This window comes from Delphinapterus leucas, chromosome 17, assembly GCF_059928025.1.
Source record: "Delphinapterus leucas isolate spDelLeu-1000000601 "Yukka" chromosome 17, BTC_Dleu_Yukka2, whole genome shotgun sequence".
In the NCBI taxonomy this organism is placed as follows: Eukaryota; Metazoa; Chordata; class Mammalia; order Artiodactyla; family Monodontidae; genus Delphinapterus; species Delphinapterus leucas.
This window is the reverse complement of record NC_143145.1, coordinates 53,167,251-53,194,375: the sequence shown is the minus strand read 5'-3', so window position 1 is coordinate 53,194,375 and position 27,125 is coordinate 53,167,251. Positions and strand designations below refer to the sequence as shown.

At 40.8% G+C, this 27,125-nt stretch overlaps 1 protein-coding gene across 4 annotated transcripts in view; it reads right to left on the bottom strand.

The window, feature by feature from the left end:
• Nucleotides 1–8,834: 8,834 nt before the first annotated feature.
• LOC149747024 (uncharacterized) overlaps nucleotides 8,835–27,125 on the bottom strand; it is a 22,811-nt gene continuing 4,520 nt past the window's right edge. The window contains exons 4-5 of one of the 4 annotated variants that reach the window (XM_089898980.1): nucleotides 21,193–21,308; nucleotides 8,835–10,187 (exon numbers count right to left, since the gene is read on the bottom strand). The gene's annotated coding sequence lies outside the window, so the exon portion shown is untranslated. The other 3 variants (XM_089898978.1, XM_089898979.1, XM_089898977.1) reach the window with 3 other exon arrangements.

Here is a 27,125-nt window from a genome sequence, read left to right as displayed (position 1 = left end):
TTTCTCAGGGTGTATGCCCAGTAGTGGGATTGCTGGGTCATATGGTAGTTCTATTTGTAGTTTTTTAAGGAACCTCCATAGTGTTCTCCACAGTGGCTGAACCAATTCACATTCCCACCAGCAGTGAAAGAGTGTTCCCTTTTCTCCACACCCTCTCCAGCATTTATTGTTTCTAGATTTTTGATGATGGCCATTCTGACTGGTGTGAGATGATATCTCATTGTAGTTTTGATTTGCATTTCTCTAATGATTAATGATGTTGATCATTCTTTCATGTGTTTGTTGGCAGTCTGTATATTTTCTTTGGAGAAATGTCTATTTAGATCTTCTGCCCATTTTTGGATTGGCTTGTTTTCTTTTTTTGTTATTGAGCTGCATGTGCTGCTTGTAAATTTTGGAAATTAATCCTTTGTCAGTTGCTTCAGTTGCAAATATTTTCTCCCATTCTGAGGGTTGTCTTTTGGTCTTGTTTATGGTTTCCTTTGCTGTGCGAAAGCTTTGAAGTTTCATTAGGTCCCATTTGTTTATTTTTGTTTTTATTTCCATTTCTCTACGAGGTGGGTCAAAAAGGATCTTGCTGTGATTTATGTCATAGAGTGTCCTGCCTATGATTTCCTCTAAGAGTTTGATAGTGTCTGGCCTTACATTTAGGTCTTTAATCCATTTTGAGCTTATTTTTGTGTATGCTGTTAGGGAGTGATCTAATCTCATACTTTGACATGTACCTGTCCAGTTTTCCCAGCACAATTTATTGAAGAGGCTGTCCTTTCTCCACTGTACATTCCTGCCTCCTTTATCAAAGATAAGGTGACCATATGTGTGTGGGTTTATGTCTGGGCTTTCTATCCTGCTCCATTGATCTATCTCTCTGTTTTTGTGCCAGTACCATACTGTCTTGATTACTGTAGCTTTGTAGTAGAGTCTGAACTCAGGTAGCCTGATTCCTCCAGCTCCGTGTTTCATTCTCAAGATAGCTTTGGCTATTTGGGGTCTTTTGTGTTTCCATACAAATTGTGAAATTTTTACTTGTAGTTCTGTGAAAAATGCCAGTGATAGTTTGATAGGAATTGCATTGAATCTGTAGATTGCTTTGGGTAGTAGAGTCATTTTCACAATGTTGATTCTTCCAATCCAAGAACATGGTATATCTCTCCATCTATTTGTATCATCTGTAATTTCTTACATCAGTGTCTTATAATTTTCTTCATATAGGTCTTTTGTCTCCTTAGGTAGGTTTATTCGTAGATATTTTATTCTTTTTGCTGCAATGGTAAATGCGAGTGTTTTCTTCATTTCACTTTCAGATTTTTCATCGTTAGTGTATAAGAATGCAAGAGATTTCTGTGCATTAATTTTGTTTCCTGCAACTCTACCAAATTCATTGATTAGTTCTAGTAGTTTTCTGGTAGCATCTTTAGGATTCTCTATGTATAGTATCATGTCATCTGCAAACAGTGACAGCTTTACTTCTTCTTTTCCGATTTGGATTCCCTTTATTTCCTTTTCTTCTCTGATTGCTGTGGCTAAAACTTCCAAAATTATGTTGAATAAGAGTGGTGGGAGTGGGCAACCTTGTCTTTTTCCTGATCTTAGTGGAAATTCTTTCAGTTTTTCACCATTGAGGATGGTGTTGGCTGTGGGTTTGTCATATATGGCCTTTATTATGTTGAGGAAAGTTCCCTCTATGCCTATTTTCTGCAGGGTTTTTATCATAAATGGGTGTTGAATTTTGTCGAAAGCTTTCTCTGCATCTATTGAGATGACCATATGGTTTTTCTCCTTCAATCTGTTAATATGGTGTATCACATTGATTGATTTGCGTATATTGAAGAATCCTTGCATTCCTGGAATAAACCCCACTTGATCATGGTGTATGATCCTTTGAATGTGCTCTTGGATTCTGTTTGCTAGTATTTTGTTCAGGATTTTTGCATCTATGTTCATCAGTTATATTGGCCTGTAGTTTCCTTTCTTTGTGACATCCTTGTCTGGTTTTGGTATCAGGGTGATGGTGGCCTCGTAGAATGAGTTTGGGAGTGTTCCTCCCTCTGCTATATTTTGGAAGGGTTTGAGAAGGATAGCTGTTAGCTCTTCTCTAAACGTTTGATAGAATTCGCCTGTGAAGCCATCTGGTCCTGGGTTTTTGATTGTTGGAAGATTTTTAATCACAGTTTCAATTTCAGTGCTTGTGATTGTTCTGTTCATATTTTCCGTTTTTTCCTGATTCAGTCTTGGCACCTTGTGCATTTCTAAGAATTTGTCCACTTCTTCCATGTTGTCCATTTTATTGGCATAGAGTTGCCTGTAGTAATCTCTCATGATCTTTTGTATTTCTGCAGTGTCAGTTGTTACTTCTCCTTTTTCATTTCTGATTCTATTGATTTGACTCTTCTCCCTTTTTTTCTTGATGAATCTGGCTAATGGTTTATCAATTTTGTTTATCTGCTCAGAGAACCAGCTTTTAGTTTTATTGATCTTTGCTATCGTTTCCTTCATTTCTTTTTCATTTATTTCTGATCTGATCTTTATGATTTCTGTCCTTCTGCTAACTTTGGGCTTTTTTTCTTCTTCTTTCTCTAATTGCTTTAGATGCAAGTTTAGGTTGTTTATTCGAGATGTTTCCTGTTTCTTAAGGTAGGATTGTATTGCTATAAACTTCCCTCTTAGAAGCGCTTTTGCTGCATCCCATAAGTTTTGGGTCGTCGTGTCTCCATTGTCATTTGCTTCTAGGTATTTTTTGATTTCCTCTTTGACTTCTTCAGTGATCACTTCGTTATTAAGTAGTGTATTGTTTAGCCTCCACGTGATTGTAGTTTTTACAGATCTTTTCCTGTAATTGATGTCTAGTCTCATAGCGTTTTGGTCGGAAAAGGTACTTGATACAATTTCAATTTCCTTAAATTTACCAAGGCTTGATTTGTGACCCAAGATAGGATCTATCCTGGAGAATGTTCCACGAGCACTTGAGAAAAATGTGTATTCTGTTGTTTTTGGATTGAATGTCCTATAAATATCAATTAAGTCCATCTTGTTTAACGTATCATTTAAAGCTTGTGTTTCCTTATTTATTTTCATTTTGGATGATCTGTCCATTGGTGAAAGTGGGGTGTTAAAGTCCCCTACTATGAATGTGTTACTGTCGATTTCTCCTTTTATGGCTATTAGTATTTGCCTTGTGTATTGAGGTGCTCCTATGTTGGGTGCATAAATATTTACAATTGTTATATCTTCTTCTTGGATCGATCCCTTGATCATTATGTAGTGTCCTTTGTCTCTTCTAATAGTCTTTATTTTAAAGTCTATTTTGACTGATATGAGAATTGCTACTCCAGCTTTCTTTTGGTTTCCATTTGCATGGAATATCTTTTTCCATCCCCTTACTTTTAGTCTGTATGTGTCTCTAGGTCTGAAGCGGGTCTCTTGTAGACAGCATCTATATGGGTCTTGTTTTTGTATCCATTCAGCCAATCTGTGTCTTTTGGTGGGAGCATTTAGTGTATTTACATTTAAGGTAATTTTCTATATGTATGTCCCTATTCCCATTTTCTTAATTGTTTTGGGTTCGTTATTGTAGGTCTTTTCCTTCTGTTGGGTTTCTTTCCTAGAGAAGTTCCTTTAGCCTTTGTTGTAAAGCTGGTTTGGTGGTGCTGAGCTCTCTCAACTTTTGCTTGTCTCTAAAGCTTTTAATTGCTCCATCAAATCTGAATGAGATCCTTGCTGGGTAGAGTAATCTTGGTTATAGGTTCTTCTCCTTCATCACTTGAAATATGTCCTGCCAGTCCCTTCTGGCTTGCAGAGTTTCTGCTGAAAGATCAGCTTTTAACCTTATGGGGATTCCCTTGTGTGTTATTTGTTGTTTTTCCCTTGCTGCTTTTAATATGTTTTCTTTGAATTTAATTTTTGACAGTTTCATTAATATGTGTCTTGGCGTATTTCTCCTTGGATTTATCCTGTATGAGACTCTGTGCTTCCTGGAGTTGATTAACTATTTCCTTTCCCATATTAGGGAAGTTTTCAACTATCATCTCTTCAAATATTTTCTCAGTCCCTTTGTTTTTCTCTTCTTCTTCTGGAACCCCTATAATTTGAAAGTTGGTGCGTCTAATGTTGTCCCAGATGCCTCTGAGACTGTCCTCAGTTCTTTTCATTCTTTTTTCTTTATTCTGCTCTGCAGTAGTTATTTCCACTATTTTATCTTCCAGGTCACTTATCCGTTCTTCTGCCTGTTATTCTGCTATTAATCCCATCTAGAGTATTTTTATTTTCATTTCTTGCATTGTTCATCATTGTTTGTTTCATCTTTAGTTCTTTTAGGTCCTTGTTAAATGTTTCTTGCATTTTGTCTATTCTATTTCCAAGATATTGGATCCTCTCTACTATCATTATTCTGAATTCTCTTTCAGGTAGACTGCCTATTTCCTCTTCATTTGTTAGGTCTGGTGTGTTTTTATCTTGCTCCTTCATCTGATGTGTGTTTTTCTGTCTTCTCATTTTGCTTCTCTTACTGTGTTTTGGGTCTCCTTTTTGCAGGCTGCACGTTCGTAGTTCCCTTTGTTTTTGGTGTCTGTCCCCAGTGGCGAAAGTTGTTTCCGTGGGTTGTGTAGGCTTCCAGGTGGAGGGCAGTAGTGCCTGTGTTCTGGTGGATGAGGCTGGATCTTGTCTTTCTGGTGGGCAGGTCCACGTCTGTTGGTGTGTTTTGGGGTGTCTGTGGACTTATTATGATTTTCGGCAGCCTCTCTGCTAATGGGTGGGGTTGTGTTCCTGTCTTGCTAGTTGTTTGCCATAGGGTGTCCAGCACTGTAGCTTGCTGGTCGTTGAGTGATTCTGCGTGCTGTTGTTGAGATGGAGATCTCTGGGAGATTTTCGCCATTTGATATTACGTGGAGCTGGGAGGTCTCTTGTGGACCAGTGTCCTGCAGTTGACTCTCCCACCTCAGAGGCACAGCACTGCCTCCTGGCTGCAGCACCAAGAGCCTTTCATCCACACGTCCAGGTACGTGGGGACTTTCTTCCCTTTTGGGAGGTCTGAGGTCTTCTGCCAGAGTTCAGTAGGTGTTATGTAGGAGTTGTTCCTCGTGTAGATGTATTTCTGGTGTATCTCCGGACGGCGGGCGCAGGTGCCCGTTTGTGGGCTTCTCTGGGCTCCCGGCTCCCGGCGGCGGGGAGCGGCGAAGGAACCAGGAGGGCTGGCGGGCGGTCTGGGAATGTGGCGGCCGCGCAAGAACGGCCCATGGCCCTCACTCACCGCTCCAGTGCAGCCGCGACACGGGCCCACGCCCACCACCCTCGGGTTCCGCCACAGCCGCTGGACACGCCGCGGACCCGCACGGCTAAGCGGAGCTGGGCTCAGGCGTCAGCCCTCCCGCTCCAACTAACTCCCCAGAAGTATTGCCTGGTGTGCATTTCCAGGCTCTGCCTTCTTTCTCATCTCTTGGTGGCAGATTGAGGAAGAGGAGAAAAGGTTAAAAGTTTTTCATAAACCGGCAGAATAAGCTTATAACATCCTCTCACTATCTCTGCATAGGTTCTAGTCTCTGCAGCACTACATAAGCTTTGCCCGAAGTAATGAACAGTTAAAAGTCAAGTGTAGTACTTCACCAAACAACTTAAAAATGCTTGCGCACTGTAAAGGATTACGTTGCAGAGAGCACACATGGACCCAGAGCAACTTTTGCCAAAAGAGAATATTGTGCTAAATGTACAGCCATAGCTCTTTTCCATATGAAGAAACAGTCAGAAGGATAAAAGAACTTGGTCAAAATCACACAAGTAAGTAGGACAGAATCTGGTCTGTCTGTCGTAAGGGTTGTGTTCTTTAACCAGCAGGCTAGCTTTTCTCAAATCTGATTCATGCATAGAATAACTAAACACCTCTGTTTGCCTTGAATATTCCCTGTTTATACGTAGGGCTGCTGCGGTTTCTCATATTGCCCACTTTGACTCCCAAAAGCAACCGAGAATACACAATAATTTGGTCATTCTATCCATGGACCACTGTGGTGGGACTGCCCAGGAAGCTTATTAAAAGTGCAGCTTCCTGAGCCCTACTCCACATCTAGATAAGTTTTCTTGGGGTTGGCTCAAGAATCCAGGTACAAGTCTTTTTAAGTGCTTTTGTGGAACCCCCCAGGTGAGTCTCTCGCTCTCGTAGTTAATAAACCATTTATTCTGCCTCCCCCAGATGCCCAGCCAGGTCCTATTAAGGTAGAAGTTCCCCCACCACATCAGAGGGATGCTCCCAGCCAAGTAATCTCTGGAGCCTTGGAGAATCTGAGTGGTCTCATGCTGGCCCACCTGCCATGACAGAGCTCCTCCAGAGCATTCCCCTTCACATTTTACATTCTACCACTCCCAAAGGCAGTCTGCTCCAATGGGGCCTGACTTCGTGTGTCCTAACGCGCACCCGCTGATTCAAGCAGTTTAGGAATAGAAGGTGCTGTGGTTTTCAACCAGGGTGGCCCAACCTCTAAAATGGTAGTCGAAGCAGTCTCTACCTCCCGGGCACATCGCCTCTGCAACAGCCCCAGTAAACGAATGTCCCATCTTTGCTTTTTCGAGGTCGGCAACAGGGAGTCCCCTCCTAAAGAAGGTTGTCTCTCATTGCCACACTATCAAAGCCTGCCGCAAATGTTCCTTCCCGTAGGCTTGATCAGGCTAAGGGCAGAGTTGTCTCTTTCCTTCTCTGAGTCGGACCAAATCGTCTTAGAAACACCTCTTCACACTGTTGACCATGTTTTTCATGGGAGCTGCTGCTGAGTCTTTCTCTCATCCTTTCATGGTGGAGAGAAAGAGGATTCTAATGAGTTTTACTTCTAGGGGAGAGGGGAGTGTAATGATTATGTTGTCATTTTCTATTATGTCCTTGTGTCATGAATTTGTTTTCAATTTCATGTTAAAATGGGCCCACCATTTCTACTTTGTGAGGTCATTCAGCACCCTCCTTTTGCACCTTTAACATCTCTCTCGGTATCACTTGGAAATATTTGAAATGGCATGAGCTTGTCCTCACATTCCTATTAGCTGTAAATGTGGAGCCCCGACATGAACCTAACCATTGAGCAGAACACCTCTCCACTACCTGTGTAACACTGGGTAGGCCCCGTAGCCTCTTGGTTTTTTTAAGTCCTCAGTTGTAAAAATGTGAGGGTGCTATGGATTTATATTTGGGGCACGACAAGGTCGAGAAGAGTGTGTCTTTTCCTTTATTCTTCCAAACTGGAATGTCTTCCCTCTCTTCCGCATGGGTCCAAATCTCACTTGTCCTTCAGGCCGACTGCCAAGGAGCCTTCCCTGATTCCCCAGGCCACACAAATCTCTGCCTCTTAGGGTCAGTGCCATACAACCTAGCTGTCTCTTACGTTAATCTTGTCTCTCAAGCCAAACTCAGAATATGGGTGTCTCTTGCCCTCCTGTGGCCCCTGCGGCTGTGCCAGCCCACCGGCACGCCCCACGTGGGGTGTCTACTAGGCTGGGGCGTGGGTGGGGAGGCCCAGGGGTGAGGGGCGAGGCAGAGTACCTTTGCCTCTACCCTGTTCTCCTCCACAAAACTGCCCCTCCTCCTCAAGCCTGCCCCTCAAGTCAAAGGTTCCATATATGACGTCACTGGGTAGTGATGCCCTCACAGGCGTTCTCAGGGTTTCCATGGCAGCATAACTGTGCAAACGGGCTGCACTCAGAGAAACTACTCTACCCGTTCTCCACCAGATACCAATCTTTTTGGCTGTCTGTGTGAGAATGTGTGACCGGGTAGTGTATGTGTACTCTAACCTGTGCTCTGTTCCCTGGGTGGGCAGTGCAGCAGGTACACCCAGACAGGGCAACTCTACAGGAGGTGTGATATACACACAACCTCACCCGGCTGGCACATGTTCCTGTGGGGGTTGCCAACTACGTACAGCTGAGCACTTTCCCCCCAAATGTAAGTAATACCAGTGACCTGGGACGCCTTAAGGGACGCACAGTTCTCACTGCTGAGGACAAGTGAAAGCTCATCCCTGGACAAGTGTGCAGGACGGTTCTGAGCTTTATAAATGTAGCCTTACCCTTTGGGCTACAGGATGCTTCCATTCAGACCCTTTCCTGATTGGCCTCTTAACAAAAGACAAGCGCATTTTTGTTGGCAAGTTGCAAATGGAGCGGTTTGAGGAACAGGGCCACTCTTGAACCGCACCTTCAAACCCAGGCATCACTGTGCTATAATGTAGACATCTATATCGGTCCCCTCAGACACATCCCTTACTGAGTTGCTGAGTACTAGGGGAGAGGGTGTTGCCATATTGATGGGAAGACCGTAAGAACGAAGGGGGGGCGGTGATGAAGTGCTAATGAGACTGGAGGGCTGAGGAGATGGTGTCCCAGGAGGCTGGGTTGATGTGAGCCTAGACTTGGTACCCAGAACCCGGTTCTGAGTCTCCTGATCACTCTGCCTCAGTATTTGGCCTTGTTCTAATCGACATAAAAGTATTAGACAGCTAGAGTTCAGTGTGGTTGAAATAGGCAGTATAAATGGGGCCCAAGAGGGGTTGCCAAGGTGGGCGGGGTTCTTAACCAATTTATATTAGATTATTTTTTTCCAAAACTTGAAAGACATTTCCATGAAAGCCTCAGAAGTGACAGACTGCAAGAAATGTTTTCTCTGTTGTGGATGGGAGAGATGGAGAGGATCATGATTGCAATTACTTTCGGGTTCTACTGTTTTCCCTGGGAATGGTGAAGAGACTTCCTCATGTGCTGCAGCCCTAGGCTCTAGGGATTGCTTTTGCAGCCAGTGTCCCTTCTCTAGGGACTCATAGCGATGATGCGCCAAGGCTGTGTTTTGGACGTCAAGTAGATTAAAAGGTCTTCAGCCAGAAACTGGGAGAGACATGAGAGAGGGAAATTCTGGCAGGAGACTGTGCACAGCAGAAGTGACTGATCAGTTCTGATTTTCTTTGCAGCAGCAGTGGCTCCCGCTTCTCATCCTACACCTGGTCACTACCATGTCCTGTACCGCGGGTGTGGAGAAACGCAGTTGGGCTGGCATGGGGAGACATACTGCCTGGTTGGTGGCTACCGGCTCTACGGGGATGTTCCTTTGGCCACGCCAGCTAAGGTAGAAGCAGAGAAGCCAGTCCCCAGACGTGCTCCGAAGAGAAAGCACTCTCTGGAATGGTCGGACGAAGACCTGGGTTGCCCCAGACCCAAAATCCGGCGATTGGAGCTTTCAAGCAGCACAGGAATACAAGGTGCTTTGATTGTCAAGCAGGGTGGCCCAACCTCTGGGCACATCGCCTCTGCAAGAGCCACAGTAAACGAATGTCCCATATTTGCTTTTTCAAGGTGGCAGCAGGGAGTCCCCTCCTAAAGAAGGTTCTCTCTCATTGCCACACTATCCAAGGTTGCCACACATGTTCCTTCCTGTGGGCCTCATCAGGCTAAGGGCAGAGCTGTCTCTTTGCTTCTCTGAGTCGCACCATATGGTCTTAGTGACACCTCTTCACCCTGTTGACCATGTTTTTCACGGGGGCTGCTGCTGAGACTTTATCTCATCCTTTCATGGTGGAGAGAGAGAGGATTCTAATGAATTTTACTTCCAGGGGAGAGGGGAGTGTTATGATTATGTTGTCATTTTCTATTATGTCCTTTTGTCATGAATTTATTTTCAATTTCATGTTAAAATGGGCCCACCATCCCCACTTTGTGAGGTCATTCAGCACCCTCATTTTGCACCTTCAACATCTCTCTCAGTACCACTTGGAAATGTTTGAAATGGCATGAGCTTGTCCTCACATTCCTATCAGCTGTAAATCCGGAGCCCCACCATGAACCTAACCATTGAGCAGAACACCTCTCCACTACCTGTGTAACACTGGGTAGGCCCCTTAATCTCTTGGTCTTTTTAAGTCCATAGTTATAAAAATGTGAAGGTGCTATGAATTTATATTTGGGGCAGGACAAGGTAGAGAAGAGTGTGTCTTTGCTTTTGTTCTTCCAAACTGGAATGTCTTCCCTCTCTTCCCCATGGAAGATGCTCCTTTGGCCTCGCCAGCCAAGGTGGAAGCAGAGAAGCCAGTCCCCAGACGTGCTCCGAAGAGAAAGCACTCTCTGGAAATGCCGGACGAAGACCTGGGTTGCTCCAGACCCAAAATCCGGCAATTGTAGCATGGTGGCAGGAGGCGGACCCCACAGAATCTTGCAGGTGAGTCATCCTGAAGAGAAGGCAATGGTTTAAATGCCTAAGGCAGCGAATGCCTCTTCCTGCACTGACACCCCCCGCCCCCCACTGCCCACTGCCACAGATTAGAACCTGCATCGTTTTGTCTGAGCCTTCCCCAGCCAGGAGCCTCCTTCTATACTAAATGGCCATAAGCCAGGAGCCTCAGAAACTGAGGTTTGTAATGAGAGTCTGCCCTGAACATCCCAGGGCTGAAGCTGGCCTGGAAGAAACCCTGACGTTCCTCTGCTTAATCCTCGGGGGCCCCTTTGTGAGCTGAAGAAAGAAAAGTCTAGAAAAAACGGATACCTGGGAGGGGAAGATGGCGGAAGAGTAAGACGCGGAGATCACCTTCCTCCCCACAGATACACCAGAAATACATCTACACGTGGAACAGCTCCTACAGAACACCTACTGAACGCTGGCAGAAGACCTCAGACCTCCCAAAAGGCAAGAAACTCCCCACATACCTGGGTAGGGCCAAAGAAAAAAAGAAAAAACAGAGACAAAAGAATAGGGACGGGACCTGCACCAGTGCGAGGGAGCTGTGAAGGAGGAAAGGATTCCACACACTAGGAAGCCCCTTCGCGGGAGGAGAGTGCGCGTGGCGGAGGGGGGAAGCTTAGGAGCCGCGGAGGAGAGCACAGCCACAGGGGTGCGGAGGGAAAGCGGAGAGATTCCCGCACAGAGGATAGGTGCCAACTGGCACTCACCAGCCCGAGAGGTTTGTCTGCTCAGCCGCGGGGGTGGGCGGGGCTGCAAGCTGAGGATCGGGCTTTAGTCGGAGCGCAGGGAGAGGACTGGGGTTGGTGGCGTGAACATAGCCTGAAGGGGTTAGTGCACCACGGCTAGCCGGGAGGGAGTCCGGGAAAAGAGCTGGAGCTGCCGAAGAGGCAAGAGACATTTTCTTCCCTCTTTGTTTCCTACTGCGCGAGGAGAGGGGATTAAGAGCGCTGCTTAAAGGAGCTCCAGAGACGGGCGCGAGTCGTGGCTAAAAGCGCGGACCCCAGAGACGGGCATGACACGCTAAGGCTGCTGCTGCCGCCACCAAGAAGGCTGTGTGCGAGCACGGGTCACTATCCACACCCCGCTTCCGCGGAGCCTGTGCAGCCCGCCACTGCCAGGTTCCCGGGATCCAGGGACAACTTCCCCGGGAGAACGCACGGTGAGCCTCAGGCTGGTGCAAAGTCACGCCGGCCCGTGGCGCCGCAGGCTCGCCCCGCACTCCGTGCCCCTCCCTCCCCCCGGCCTGAGTGAGCCAGAGCCCCCGAATCAGCGGCTCCTTTAACCCCGTCTTGTCTGAGTGAAAAACAGACGCCCTCCAGCGACCTACACGCAGAGGCGGGGCCAAATCCAAAGCCGAGCCCCTGGGAGCGGTGCAAACAAAGAACAGAAAGGGAAATCTCTCCCAGCAGCCTCAGAAGCAGCGGATTAAAGCTCCACAATCAACTTGATGTACCCTGCATCTGTGGAATACATGAATAGACAACGAATCATCCCAAATTGAGGAGGTGGACTTTGAGAGCAAGATTTATCATTTTTTCCCCTTTACCTCTTTTTGTGAGTGTGTATGTGTATGCTTCTCTGTGAGATTTTGCCTGTATAGCTTTGCTTCCACCATTTGTTCTAGGGTTCTGTTTTTTTAAAAAAATTTTTTCTTAATAATTATTTTTATTTTAATAACTTTATTTTATATTACTTTATCTTCTTTCTTTCTTTCTCTCGTTCTTTCTTTCTTTCTTTCTTTCTTTCTTTCCTTCCTTCCTTCCTTCCTTCCTTCCTTCCTTCCTTCCTTCTTTCCTTCCCTCATTTAGACAAAGAATCATCCCAAATTGAGGAGGTGGACTCTGAAAGCAAGATTTATGATTTTTTCCCCCTATTCCTCTTTTTGTGAGTTTGTAAGTGTATGCTTCTGTATGAGATTTTGTCTGTATAGCTTTGCTTCCACCATTTATCCAAAGGTTCTATCCGTTCGTTTTTTTTTCTTAATAAGTAATTTTTAATTTAATAACTTTATTATATTTCACTTTATTTTATTTTACTTTATCTTCTTTCTTTCTTTCTTTTTTCCTTCCTTCCTTCCTCCCTTCCTTCCTTCCTTCCTCCCACCGTCCCTCCCTCCCTCCGTCCTTTCTTTCTTTCTTTCTTTCTTTCCTTCTTTTCTTCTTTCTTCCTTCCTTCCTTCCTTAAATTAAATTCAATATAGATATTTAAATTTAAGGTAAAACTAAATTATAATTTGAAATTATATGTGGAGTTTTATTTCCTAAAGAATATTTTGGAAATTTCAACTCCTATTTTAACTTATATTTTCAGAGAAGGTATTTGGTCCAAATGAAGAATATCTTCAATTATTGTTCTTCTATTGCAAGCAAAAAAGGATTTATACTTCTTTTCATGAAATATGGTTGTTTGACAACAGAAGGATAAATATTTTATATTTTTAGAAACAACAGTCAGGCTACTGATATTCTTAATGAGTTTTAATAAATCTGAATGCTTCTTATCATCTACTCTTTAGCTGGTACCTGAGGAGTTGTATACCTCCGGGAAGATATGTGCTCCAGACCCGTAAATATGCAGTTCACAGAGCCCACCACCAGAGGACAATAATGAAGTAAAATCTTGAAACCATGTAGTGAAAATAGTGGGAGTTTAAATAAAAGCAACATTTCACAGTATGCTTTTCTGACCAACGTTATATCTAATAACCTAATGGATTATATGTACATGGATTCTGAAAAGTCAGCAGCACAGTTCGCTGGTCAATTTCTATGATAAGGGGAACGGAATTTGAGTGTAGAAAAACAGTATACTTACATCTTAAAATTCCACCCCTACAGAATCTACTCACTATTGAAAACTGGTAAGAATAATAGCTTTCTGTGTCTCAGTGACCAGTTAACATTTTCAAGAGTAGAATTTATCTTCCTATGATGCTCAAATACACAGGAAAAATGCATATCTAGGACAATGGATAAACTCTATATGACATGAGAAAATAGTTATTCAAATGGAAAAAGTATAAGATCTACAAGGCACAGTTTTATATGCATTAGTGTGGATATATACATAAAGAAGCTCTAAGAAACATAAAAATCACTTCCAGGAAGTAATTTTAGGTAGAAGAGAATTAACATGGATGAGGAAGAAAAGAGAGTTGGTTTTAAAATAGTTTCATTTACTTGTTTTTTTGTTTGTTTATTTATTTGGTCTTTGGAATATAAGAAAACAGTGGCTTTCAGATCAGTATCCCAGTGGAACAAAGGGACCGAGGTCTATCCTGGAGCCCGGCCATTGTTTGACTATCTTGTAATAATCCTGGTGAAATACAACCAAATCATTTGAACTATAAGCATCCTCTCTGACAATAAACTTAAGACACCAACATTATATATTAAAGAAAGTAAAGAGAGAATACTGTTTTCTTTAGAGAGAAAATACAGATCCTGGCCCAAATCAATAATGTCAGCAAACCTCATGGGTATAGAATATTCTGCCGCCTATCATTTAGAACATGCCTCTAGAAGAGGGAAACTGGGCGATAATTTCCCCAGATTTTATATTTAATTCAAATATTTTAGATAAGAGGCATCTCTAGTAAAACATTGTATTATTGATTCTTTCCAATATGATAGCTCACAGGAGTTCCTCTTTCCTTCTCAAATACATATGGGGAAATGGAGGTGGGTGGGGGTTAGAGGAAGTATCTAAATAGAGCATAATAATCAACAGTTTGTTTTTTAAAAATAGAAATTTCTATTCAAATTGTTTCCAGAGACAGAAACACACAGAGACAATTCCATGTGACAAGAGTGAAAGAGACCAGAGTGATGCAGCTGCAAATCAAAAAACTGCCAACACCAGTGATTGATGGCCACCACCAGAATCTGGTTAAGACAAAGAAGGATCCTCCCCTTGAGGCGTCAGAAAGAACATGGTCCTCTCAACACTTCGAGTTTGAACTTCTGGCCTCTAGAGCTGTGATAAAATAAATTTCTGTTCTTTTAAGCTAACAAGTTTGTGGTATCTTGTTATGGTAGCCCTAGAGATGACAGTATTTGATTCCTGAGCTGGCAACTGTATGTTGATTATGTAATGACTATTCCAAGATAATCAACAGACACAAAGATAAAGGCAAAACTGAGACTAAGCCCAGTTCTTTTTATTCCCAGAATAATAAATGATTTTTTAATTAATTTAGATCTCTGTCTAACCCCTCTGCTTTCCAGAAGAGTATGTGGGACCAATCAAGTATTAATATGTTATACTTTCATTTTAATTCATCTCAAATTATTTCTAATTCCCCTTACGAGTTCTTACTTGACCCATGAATTATTTAGGAATATATTCTTTAATTTCCATTTGTGATTTTCAACAAATTTCTTTCTGTTAACGATTTCTTATTGCATTCTGTTGTCATCTGAGAGCACACTTCGTATGGTTTATATCCTTTAAAATGTACTGAAATTTGTTTTATGCTCTAGCATATAGTATATCCATGTGCATTTGAAAAGAATGTATATTCTGATGCTGTTGGGTGGAATGTTTTATAGATGGCTGTTAGGTCTACTTGATTGATAATGCTGTTCAAGGTTTTTATTTTCTTGTTGATTTTCTGTCTGTTCTGCTATTGAAAGAAGGGTTTTAAAGTATACGACTATTATTGTAGAACTGTCTGTCTCTCTTTTCTGTTGTGTCGATTTTGCTTCATTGTATTTTGAAGTCCTGTTGTTACGTGCATATAGGTTTATAATTATTATGCATTCTAGATGGAATAATCATTTTATCATTTTAAAATGTCTTTGTCTCTGGTAAAAATTTTCGTCTTAAAATGTAATTTTTTTCTGATATTTTCTTAGCCACTCCGGTTTTGTTGTTGTTGTTTTGTTTTGTTTTTACTGTTATGGTATATCTATTCCAACCCTTTTACACTACACCTATATATTTTCTTTTTTTTTTTTAACATCTTTATTGGGGTATAATTGCTTTACAAAGGTGTTTTAGTTTCCGCTTTATAACACAGTGAATCAGTTACACACATACATATGTTCCCATATCTCTTCCCGCTTGCGTCTCCCTCCCTCCCACCCTCCCTATCCCACCCCTCCAGGCGGTCACAAAGCACGGAGCTGATATCTCTGTGCTATGCGGCTGCTTCCACTAGTTACCTACCTAACGTTTGTTAGTGTATATATGTCTATGCCTCTCTCGCGCTTTGTCACAGCTTAACCTTCCCCCTCCCCATATCCTCAAGTTTGTTCTCTAGTAGGTCTCTGTCTTTACTCCTGTCTTACCCCTAGGTTCTTCATGACATTTTTTTTCTTAAATTCCATATATATGTGTTAGCATGCGGTATTTGTCTTTCTCTTTCTGACTTACTTCACTCTGTATGACAGACTCTAGGTCTATCCACCTCATTACAAATAGCTCAATTTCGTTTCTTTTTATGGCTGAGTAATATTCCATTGTATATATGTGCCACATCTTCTTTATTCATTCATCCGATGATGGACACTTAGGTTGTTTCCATCTCCTGGCTGTTGTAAATAGAGGTGCAATGAACATTTTGGTACATGACTCTTTTTGAATTATGGTTTTCTCTGGGTGTATGCCCATGAGTGGGATTGCTGGGTCATATGGTAGTTCTATTTGTAGTTTTTTAAGGAATCTCCATACTGTTCTCCACAGTGGCTGTACCAATTCACATTCCCACCTGCAGTGCAAGAGTGTTCTCTTTTCTCCACACCCTCTCCAGCATTTATTGTTTCTAGATTTTTTGATGATGGCCATTCTGCCTGGTGTGAGATGTGTAATACCAAGAATGAAGTGCAATGTAGACTATGTAATGTAAACAGATGTAAACTATGGACTCTGAATGATTATGATGTGTTAGTGTATGTTAAACAGGTGTAATAAATAAACCACTCTGGTCGGGGGATGCTGATAATAGGGGAGCCTATGCATGTGCAGGGGCAGTGAGTATAAGGGAAATTCCTGTAACTTCCCCATAACTTTGCTGTGAACCTCAAACTGCTCTTTTAAAAAGTATAAATAAATAATAAAAGAGAAATCATATCCTTCAAGAACAACGAAGTGGGGGAAGAAGGGGTATGTCTCCATCAGAGAATTATTAGCACTGCCTTCCCTTCTACTTAGGGCTCTAAGGCATTAGGGCCATATGCTACAAACAACATTCAAACCAAAATAACGAATGAAAGATTACCACTACTAAGATGAGAAAATGGATCTGTTGAGATGCGGCAGGGTGCTGAATATATCTACTTCCTTTCCCTGATGGTTCAAAACACTGCTAACTCCCTGCCACATCCTGGTAGAGAGGCTGGATTCACACACTTTCCAAACCGTAAAATCTAGAAATACATATTCCAACAAAACCTTAACTAGATATAAAATCATTCTACAATCAAGCAAATTGGAGGTAGTATGGAATTCATTTTAAATTGGCTTTTGGCTGAATATAAAAATCAGCAGTTTAAAGGCCCAGAATAATTTTCAGCAACTAAGGCTTACGCATAACTTAAGAAACTCATTAGCTTCTTAAATTCTTAAATTTTCAGAGCCTGTGAAAGCAGTATAGCCTGGCTATATATTTCAACCAACACTCAAAGCACGTAACACCAGGTAGCATCAGAAAATTTTCTAAGAAATTGATAAAATGCCTCAGCTGCCTGCTGGAGCAGAGGGAGGAAACAGAGCAGAAAAAAACAAAAGACAAATACAACCAATAACAAAAGCAGTCATCTCACAAACTTTTAGCTGAAGGCCTCCCTCCAGACTCTTGCATGATTTCCTCCTTTGCCTGATTCCTTTTAGATGTAAACATTTATATGGTGATCCTACGGTAAAGAGTTATGTGAGTCACCACTTTGTTCTATATGTCAAACAACCTAGTGCCTTCCACATATTCTTCTCCTGTAACTCAGAGCAGAACAAGACAGGAAACCTGTACTCTCTCAGAGACAAGACTCTGCCAACATAGGCCACCTTCCTGAGAAGATGAGGGTTCCCATCTTTTTAATTTGCTGGTAAATTATTGTAAAGGCAGACTTATTTTGTTCTTTGTTTGTTTTGACGGGACACCTAAGTCAGCTTGAAATTACCTTTGATTTCAAACTGAAGACTAAACTTTATCAGACAGAACAGGAATCTGCCCAGTTCTGCCACTTGCTAACCAGGTAACATTGGGAAAGTAACAGTAACTGAGTGTTTGCTACTAAAGCACCGTTCAAACTGCTTTACTTAGATTCATCCATTTAATCCTCAAAAAGACCCTTTGAGGGGAGACCCAAGAAGACAAAGTAACTGCGTGAGAGAACAAGTAACCCACTCAAGATCACAGAGCTGGTAAGACAAAGAACTAGGATTAAACCAAGGTAACCTTTTTGCCAGAGCCTGTACTCTTAACCACTTTACTGGTGGGTTTAAAATTTTTTTAATGTAACCCACTATAAGAAATATGTTCTACAGGGCTTCCCTGGTGGCGCAGTGGTTGAGAGTCTGCCTGCCGATGCAGGGCACACGGGTTCGTGCCCTGGTCCGGGAAGATCCGACATGCCGCGGAGCCGGCTAGGCCTGTGAGCCATGGCCGCTGAGCCTGCGCGTCCGGAGCCTGTGCTCCGCAACGGGAGAGGCCACAACTGTGAGAGGCCCGTGTACCGCAAGAAAAAAAAAAAAACAATAACACATAACATTTATTGGACATTTACCATACAGTAGGCATTGTGCTGAGTGCTTTACCTGCTAACTCATTTCCTTGTTGAGAAACCAAGGCTCCAAAAGATCAGAGAGTGTCAAAACTAGGTGTGCCTGACTTCAAAGGTCATGCTCTCAACCACTTGACTACATAGTTAGGTACTAGATGTGTGTACAGTTAGTGGTTTGCAACTTCTCCCCAGCAAGTACTCCTTTTTCTCTTTCCCCGCAAGAACCATATTTTGAAAAATTCTGTATGTTAACTTTTTTCATTAATCAAAGATAATTGTAACAGCTGATAGCTTTGAGCTAACCTCTTTGCCTCTTTGGATTTATATAGTTCCAGCCAAATAATGCAACTTAATATTTTATTTAACATATTTTGGCATCATTTTGGGATACTGAAGCATAACCCACTTTGTAGATGCCTAGGAGTTCAGAGAAGAAGGAAATCAATGGGGATGGGTGGAGCAGTCAGAAGAAATAGGGTCTGACTTCAGTCTCAAAGAAGCACAAATTTCACATAGACTAGAGAAGAGAAAAGATCATGAATGAGAAGTGAGAACAAGTACATGTAGGAATGAGACATAGGGAGCTTGTTAGGAGAACTGGACAAAAGAAATTAAAGAAGAATAAATAAAACATTGAGGCTTTGAAAGATAGGTAAATAAGGTTAAATTTAACCAGACAGGAAAATGCAGAAGCTGGAAAATTTCTGAGCAGGAGCCCTTGGGCTTGGGGAGATTAATCGGCTAGAACAAAGAGCATGAAAGGAGGAAGTGAGAGACTGGCAATTGTAATTCACCTTCCAGGAGGGAAATTGGTGGCTGGGAGGCATAGAAAGGGGTAGAGACTAACTTTTCACTATACCCCTTTTGATTCTTCTAAATTTTATACAATGTACATGTATGAACTAATGTCATATATAGATACACATATGTAATATATATAATGTATAAGTAACATATAGAAGCAGACATGTATGTACGACTATCATTACTGACCCAAAATACCATATAATAAAACTACACATCTACTTTTAGCACACTTAAGAATTAAGGATAAACCACTCCTCAGTTGTACTCTGCACCCTGCAACGCCTGGCCTGAGTAGAGCAACTTCAGCAATTTTCTCATTGGTTTAAAAAATTGATCCTTTAGTCTCTGTCTACCTACCTCATCCTAAGCATCAACTCCAGGCTGGGCTGGTGCCCAAGCAATTATATACTGCTCTTACATGTTTGCCCAACTCGAACGAGAACCTACTTCAGAACTGACTCAGAAATCTCACAGGATGTTGCCATTCACCCCCAGGATCAATGATCAGTAAGAGAGTTATAAGGTCTATACCTCCTGACCCAGCTCAAGGTCCTGACTCAGACAATGCCTGCTAGCTGGCCTCATCCCCACATGAGGAGCCCCTCATCCCCTAGGCTCCACTTCATCACCAGTGTATTGGCATCAATATTTATCTTTTCAAAGGAAATTGTTTACCTCATAAATCAATAGGTATCCTGTTGTTATCAGTTGTTTTGTTTTTAAGAGCTAATTAATGAAATAACTTCATCAACGATTTTGTGGGAAGATGTTGAACCTTTGTACTTTCTGAATAATCTATGTTTTATTTGTAGTGTTAGAAAGCTCAGCAGTGAAAGCAAGTACCCCATACTGCCCAGGCACACAACCTGCTGCCTTAGCGCTCTGAGCAGTAACTGACACAAATGGACGACTACAGAATTATTCTAATGTTTTGAGGTTTAGGGAGAGTTGCATTAGAAAACAATTCCTTCATCATACTGTGACTTCATTACATTCAAAGCCATAGTGGCTAGCTCTTATAGTTTAGAAGTTATACATGAAGATGACATAAATAAATGCAAGATACAGCAGGCAGAGGAGAGAGATAATAAACCAAAACTGACTGACACAGCTAGATCCTAAAAGCCAGCTTGGTTACTCTTTGAACATGTTGCCAATTTTCATCTGTAAGATAACATGCTATATTGTATGAATGAAAGTGTTACATCTAATTATTTGATCTGCCTGTCTTATGTTAGTTACTGGAGAAATATTTATTGAGCTCCACACAGATGAGTAATTTTAGAAACCATGTTCGTAGGGAAACATCCAAGAGTGGAATAAGTGCTAAGCCTCTAAAAACTGTTCTCTCTTTTCTTAAAACTCCTGGAAGGCAGGAAATACCCTGTGTTTTTCTATATGTGCCTTGTGCAGTGCTCACCCTCAAATGACACTAAACTAGAACAAAGAAAACCTTAAAGAAGAGCCATGATTCAAAACTAAAATTAATTAGTATGTCACAGTTCATAAAGTACTTCCCTTACGGATGAGGAAAGCAAGTTTCAGTAAGGATAAGCAATGCAGGTACGAAAATAGAGACTGGGGTTAAAACCAAACATGATCTTGTTAACGTGTTTTTATATGTGTGATTAAGGCCAAGCCTTTGCCCATCTACCCACAAATTATAGGTAAGATGTTACAAACTCATATTATGGAACCTGACTCTTAAAACATTTTAGTGCCCAGAGTGTAGTGAGGTACACACTTCATTCAGCATGCTATTGCTTCTTTGCAACATACACACCCACCAGTTGTCCTGGTGGGACGTGGTTCTCATCCTTGGATTTTGTAGCCCTCTCTAAAATGTACCAAAAACTCTCTGGAAACAACGAAAAATGATTCTCTCCTTTGAACTGACCTTCAGATCACCTCTTTCTGTAAGTTTTTCTCAATCATTTACACTCTACAAAATAATAGTGATTAAATTCCTCGTTCACTAACTCTCTGGTAACTTCCATACTTCAGCATGAATATAATTGAACCTTTTTACTGTGTTTCTGTTAAATATTTGCGTGCATAAACATATGTACACTCTGCTACGTCTCCAATGATAGCTTCTTAATAACTGAGATATTTCAGGCATTTAATTCAGATGTATGCACCATTTGAGTACTCACTAAATAAAAATATATACAATGCTTTTATTCTAATAAGTTCATTACCTCATCACAAAGCAAATATAAAGAAAGCTGCAAATTTATGATATTCGGCTCTAACTTTTACATGTATAGGTCCTGGTTTTACTGTGATTCTAGGATACTATATCGTGTACCTCATTAATAAGGGCCCTCTGATAAACCTGAAATAAACCATCTGGTTTACTCCCAGTTCTATCACCTTTTACTTGTAATACTTGAAGCTAGTCAATCTACTCTTAGACTTAGTTTTCCCATCTTTAAAATGGGAATTGTTGGGGAGAACACTTACCACCATCCCCTCATTCCACGTATTTTCTTCCAGGAGGAGTTCTTTCACTGGAATAACGTACCCAGGCTCTCGCTGTACCATCCCCTCCCCTTCCTTCATCAGGCCAGTACTCCTTCCTAGGGGAAGAGAAGTATCTTACCTGACTTGTAGGTTTGGTAACATAGTAGCTTATCTTTTTTCTTCCCTTTCTTTTTGGAATCTTCCTGTCTTTATAATATCATTTATTAGCCCCATCATATCTCAATAGAGATAATAATTACAACACAAGCTTGTCTTAATGATATTGTATTTGGTAGAATGTAAAACATTTTTATGTGTGAGAAGTTAGTATTTCAATTTTAATACTTCTTTCATCTATTTATTTCATAATAAGTTTTTAAAGAAGATTGATATATTCATTCAATCAGATGACTAAGTTTTCACTAAATCTACTAAAAGGAATAAACTTAATACCTAATTATGCTTGAAATCAAATATCTTCCATCCAACATATTCAGTTGTACATGGTTTCTTTAATAATACTTTAATTTTCTAAATAGGTGAAAGAATATATTACTTCTACTTAGACTACAGTCTAAGAGTTTAGAGATACAGTTTAGACTCAGAGAGTTATCAGAATATTGGCTGCAAAGATTTTTTAAAATCCTGTACTTTTGTCATAATAGATGTCATAATATTATTATTACTATTTACCTTTGTGAACTATAATGATTTTTAAACATGAACGTGTAACTTTGAAAACACAAAAACTTGAAATGAGCACACTAGAGAATTCTGCATGCTTTTCACCCAAGAATTGCAGTCTTCTACTGACCATAACATCCTTCCACAGTCTAAGGTGATAGTAGGTGTATTATTATCACTTTCATTGTCCTAGGCACTGTTGAACAAAACAGATACGGTCCATGTCTGCATAGAGATCACATTTGAAACAACAGCATGGCTACACAGTTTTTAAGTCATTTTTCACTATTCATAACCCAGCCTTGACAATCATAAAGTTGATAATTCTCACTTAGACTAAAATTGGCAAGGCCCACATATTTTACTTTGAGAAAGAAAACTAATACTTATTGGGTATAATCTTATGCACATTATCCTATTTAATTCTCCTAACACCCTTAAGAAAAGTATTATTTTCACTATTTAATAGTTGAAGGAAATGAGACTCACTGAGATTACAAAATACCAAAGAGGTCATGCACATAGATTAATGAAGAAGGAGACTTTTAACTCTATTGGGTGCCGAAGCCCCATATTTTTCTGCTAGAATCAGATCAGTTAATGCCAATTATATTCCAATTCCAAGTTGTTATTATAATAAGGAAGATTTCTAAACGATAAAAATGATGTATATAAAGACTTAAATCATCATGATATATATAAAGACTTTAGTCATCACTTTTGTAGACAGCAGTGTAGAGCTTATTTATTCTGTAGATAGCAATGTAGAGCTTTTGTCCCATACTACACACCAAAGAGCCATTCTCATCATAGACAGTCAATAAATGCCGAATTAAAATGTTCATATGTAAAAGAAAAAGCAAATTATAGCCAATGGAGTTACTTCCATAAAGTTTAAATGATTCCTAACAGACACTATTATTAAAGAGACACATCAACACTTTAAGATTGCTAGACTGAACTCCTTTAAAAGATATCCTTGCTCACGTATAAAATAACTCTTCATATAAAAGTGTGTTGAGTGGTGCCGAATCATTCACACTCCATCTCTCAGTACTCTATTACTTCATGAGAACAGCTGAACTGATTCAGAATACAGCAACATAATTTCCTTTGTTCAATTGCTGGCTATGCCTCTGAATAGCTGTGTGACCTTACACAACTAATTAACATCTCTGTGCCTCAGTTTCTACATCTGCGAAGTTAGAGTCATAAGAGCATCTATTGCACAGTGTTGGTGTCCTAAGCGAGTGACTCTATGGAAATTGCTTAGAAGAGTCCCTGACACGTAGCAAGCATTATATAAGTGTTAGGTTGTTTTTTTTAAAAATTAATAAATTTATTTATTTATTGGCTGCATTGTGTCTTCGTTGCTGTGCGCGGTCTTTCTCTAGTTGCGGCGAGCAGGCACTACTCTTTGTTGTGGTGTGTGGGCTTCTCATTGCGGTGGCTTCTCTTTGCTGTGGAGCACAGGTACTAGGCACGTGGGCTGCAGTAGTTGTGGCACGTGGGCTCAGTAGTTGTGGCTTGCAGGCTCTAGAGAGCTGGCTCAGTAGTTGTAGTGCACGAGCTTAGTTGCTCCACAGCATATGGGATCTTCCCGCACCAGGGCTTGAACCCGTGCCCCCTGCATTCGCAGGCGGATTCTTAACCTATAAGTCTTAGTTATTATTGCTGTTGTCGATATTGTTGTTGTTGTTGCTGTTTTAGAAATTCAGTACCTCATGTCCATATCCCCATAATCCACAAAGGACTTGAAGGGGGATATTATGGCCAACCAGAATCTCTTCCTCAGGAGTTCTGGGCTATGAAAAAGAACCTACACCATAGCTAAGTCCCTAGAGAAGTTAGAGGAGCCAGTTCTTTAACTGAAATGCAGACAGTGAGGGCTCCATAGAGCATTCATAATAACTGCTCTATGAATCTGCCAATGTCCTCTATCCAAAGACCACCAGGAACACATCTGCAGTTCTATAAATCTGGGTTTACTGACTCATTGCAAGCAGGAGTTATGTGTACCATGAAGAATCAGGACATCTCAGTAAGAGGATGTTAGAAATAATTTATCATAGGATTTGGACTTCTTGTAGGTGATTCTGAGGAGCATTCAAGGAAACGGGTATCTTCCCTGCATTGGATGCTGTCTGGAAGCAGGAGTGATTCTCTGATCAGGTATCTTAATTTATATCTAGACAGTGAGAATAATGAAATTGAGATAAAGCTATAATTGGTAAAGAAGAAGCAGGCACTTATTATTAGCCAGGAAAGGGCAATGTTTGCTCATTTTTGTGGTTTGAACAATGTTTTTACCTCTGTCTGTTCAAACATGATAATGAAGTGGTCTTATTTTTTCTTGCTCCACTACAGTGACAAAATAGTCCTGTCTGACGTTGATGTTCTATGAAAGTGTTTATATTGAACAGGAGAATGCCACAGATTCATTGGGAGTGCCAGGCCAGCTCCCAGCTAATAAGGGCTGCTTTTCTCTTTCTTAAACTAGATAAGAATGTTTTGCTTGAAGGGCAGAGCTGGCCAGGAAAATAACTATTATTATTATTATTTACATAGATTGACAGGTTTATAACTTATAAAGTTCTTTTATATTCACTGTATAACTTGAGTCTCTCAGAACAATCCTGGGAGACAGGTAGGCTATAGGGCCTCCACATCGCACAACTCTAGGGGGCCCATTCATAACGTATTCCACGTGAATGGCACCTCCCCAGTGTGAACAGTGTCCTTGGCAGGAGTTGTGCAACAAGGTTTCCCTGGCAGGGCAGACATTTCTATTCCTTTTTACAATTATAAAAATTAAGTCAAAGAAGCTTCCTGAGTGTTCCTTAGTTCCCAATAAACCTTAGAGTTCTCTCTGGCAACCTGTTCAGCTGCTGACATTGGACCCCTGCTTCAGTCATGTTTCCGATTCCAAATTGCACCAGCCGGCGCTGTTATGACCTAGACCAGTGGTCCCCAACCTTTTTGGCACCAGGGACCGGTTTTGTGAAACACAATTTTTCCCCGGACTGGGTGGGGGGATGGCGAGCGATGGGGAGCAGCAGATGAAGCTCCGCTCGCTTGCCAGCCGCTCACCTCCTGCTGTGCGGCCTAGTTCCTAACAGGCTGCACACCGGTACCAGTCTGCGGCCCGGGGGTTGGGGACTCCTGACCTACACTATACTGGCTACTACAATAAGAAAAGCTCTGCCTTCTTCTACAACTTGGTCTATACTTGCCCAAAAAAGGATACTAAAAAGGGTACTGAACTTATAATCTCTTTCATATAGCCACTGCCTAAAGCAGAAAAAAAAAAAAAAAGTGTGGCTTTGTCTGTGTGTGTGTGTGTGTGTGTGTGTGTATTGCCTAAAAAATATATCTTAGTATATTTTGCTTACAAGCTAGGAGTGACAGCTGGAGAAAATGATTTTGAGTTCTGAAGACATTTGAAAAAGCAAAATATCCTGCTTAATTCAGGAGCTAAAATTTTTAAATGCAGACTGAGCTACTGGTAACATACCTTTCCACACTCTTGGAAACCTGCCAATTAAAATGTCAAAAGAAAATGGAATTTCCCATGAAATGTCCATTAATAATAAATTTTTGTCCATCACTGTCTTTTTGTAGCTGGGAAATTCCCTCTTGCTACTAAATTCCTCTCCTGAGACATCATATAAAGTGAAACTGAAAATGTAATACCCTAGTGATACAGCAAGCAGTTCCCAGAAAGAATATGAGCTTTAATTCAAATAGATTTGTGCAGGAATCATGTCTCTGTAGTTTAAAAACTCTATGACTTTGGGCAGTTTGCCTTACCTCTCTTCATTAAATTACCATGCAGGCTTCTTTCTCCTAATTTCTGAGTGTGCCCTGGACTTCCCTACCAGAACATTTATCACACTCTACTGTAATTGTATGCTTAGGTTCTATCTCCCTTAGAACACTAAAAGCATTTTAAGGACAGAGACCATGTGTCTTTTGTTATCCCTGTATTTCCAGCACCTAGCATTATGGCACATAATATTTGTTAAATTTATTTGCTGTCTTAGGGGAGGTGAACTGGAGATCTGAAGAATCAGGAAGCCTTACTTCTCCTTTACATACCTTTTTATAATTCTTGTGGTTCTTTGTTATGGCAGTCCCTGGAAACGAATACACCCAGGTACAACTTTTTAAAACTTTTTATTTGGAGATAATAATAGACTCACAGGAAGTTGTAAAAATAATACAGAGTGGTCCCACATATCCTTCACCCATTTTCCCCCAATGGTTACCAGATGCTTTTAGACCAAAAAATAGAAAAAATTAGAATATGAGATGTTTTTAATTCTTGCATTTGTACTTTTTTAAGGGGTTTATTTTTCAACTTTTCTGTCTTGTTTCTAATTTTAAAGACTATGAGATATATCCCCTCTTTTTTTGGATTTCCTTCCCATTTAGGTCACCACAGAGCATTGAGTAGAGTTCCTTGAGCTATATACAGTAGGTTCTCATTAGTTACCTATTTTATACATAGTAGCAATAGTGTATATCTGTCAATCCCAATCTCCCAATTCATCCCACCCACCCCCCCACTTCCTGCCTTGGTGTTCATACGTTTGTTCTCTACGTCTGTGTCTCTATTTCTGCTTTGCAAATAAGATCATCTATACCATTTTTCTAGATTCCACATATAAACGTTAGTATATGATATTTGTTTTTCTCTTTCCGACTTACTTCACTCTTTATGATAGTCTCTGGCTCCATCCACGTCTCTACAAATTACCCAATTTCATTCCTTTTTATGGCTGAATAATATTCCATTGCATATATATACCACATCTTCTTTATCCATTCCTCTGTCCATGGACATTATATGTATACATATAGCTGATTCACTTTGCTGTACAGCAGAAATTAACACAACATTGTAAAGCAACTATAGTCCAATAAAAATTAATTTTTAAAAAAATTAGAAAAATAAATAAATATAAAGAACTTACAGGAATAAAAGGCATTGAAGTTAAAAAAACAAGCAAAACAAAAAAACAGACTATGAGAGATTTCAAGCATGCCATTTCAAGCTACCATGTCCCTAAAATAGCACATGCAGATATAAATAACCTTTATTCTCAGTAAATGGAAAATATGACTTAATATGATTCTACAGAATTTTGAATAGATGAATTCAACATATAGGTGTGAGGCTTGTTTTTAAGCCTAATTTGCATAATTATTCTCATGTTTTTTGTTTCTCATTTAGTTGATGTAGTTTA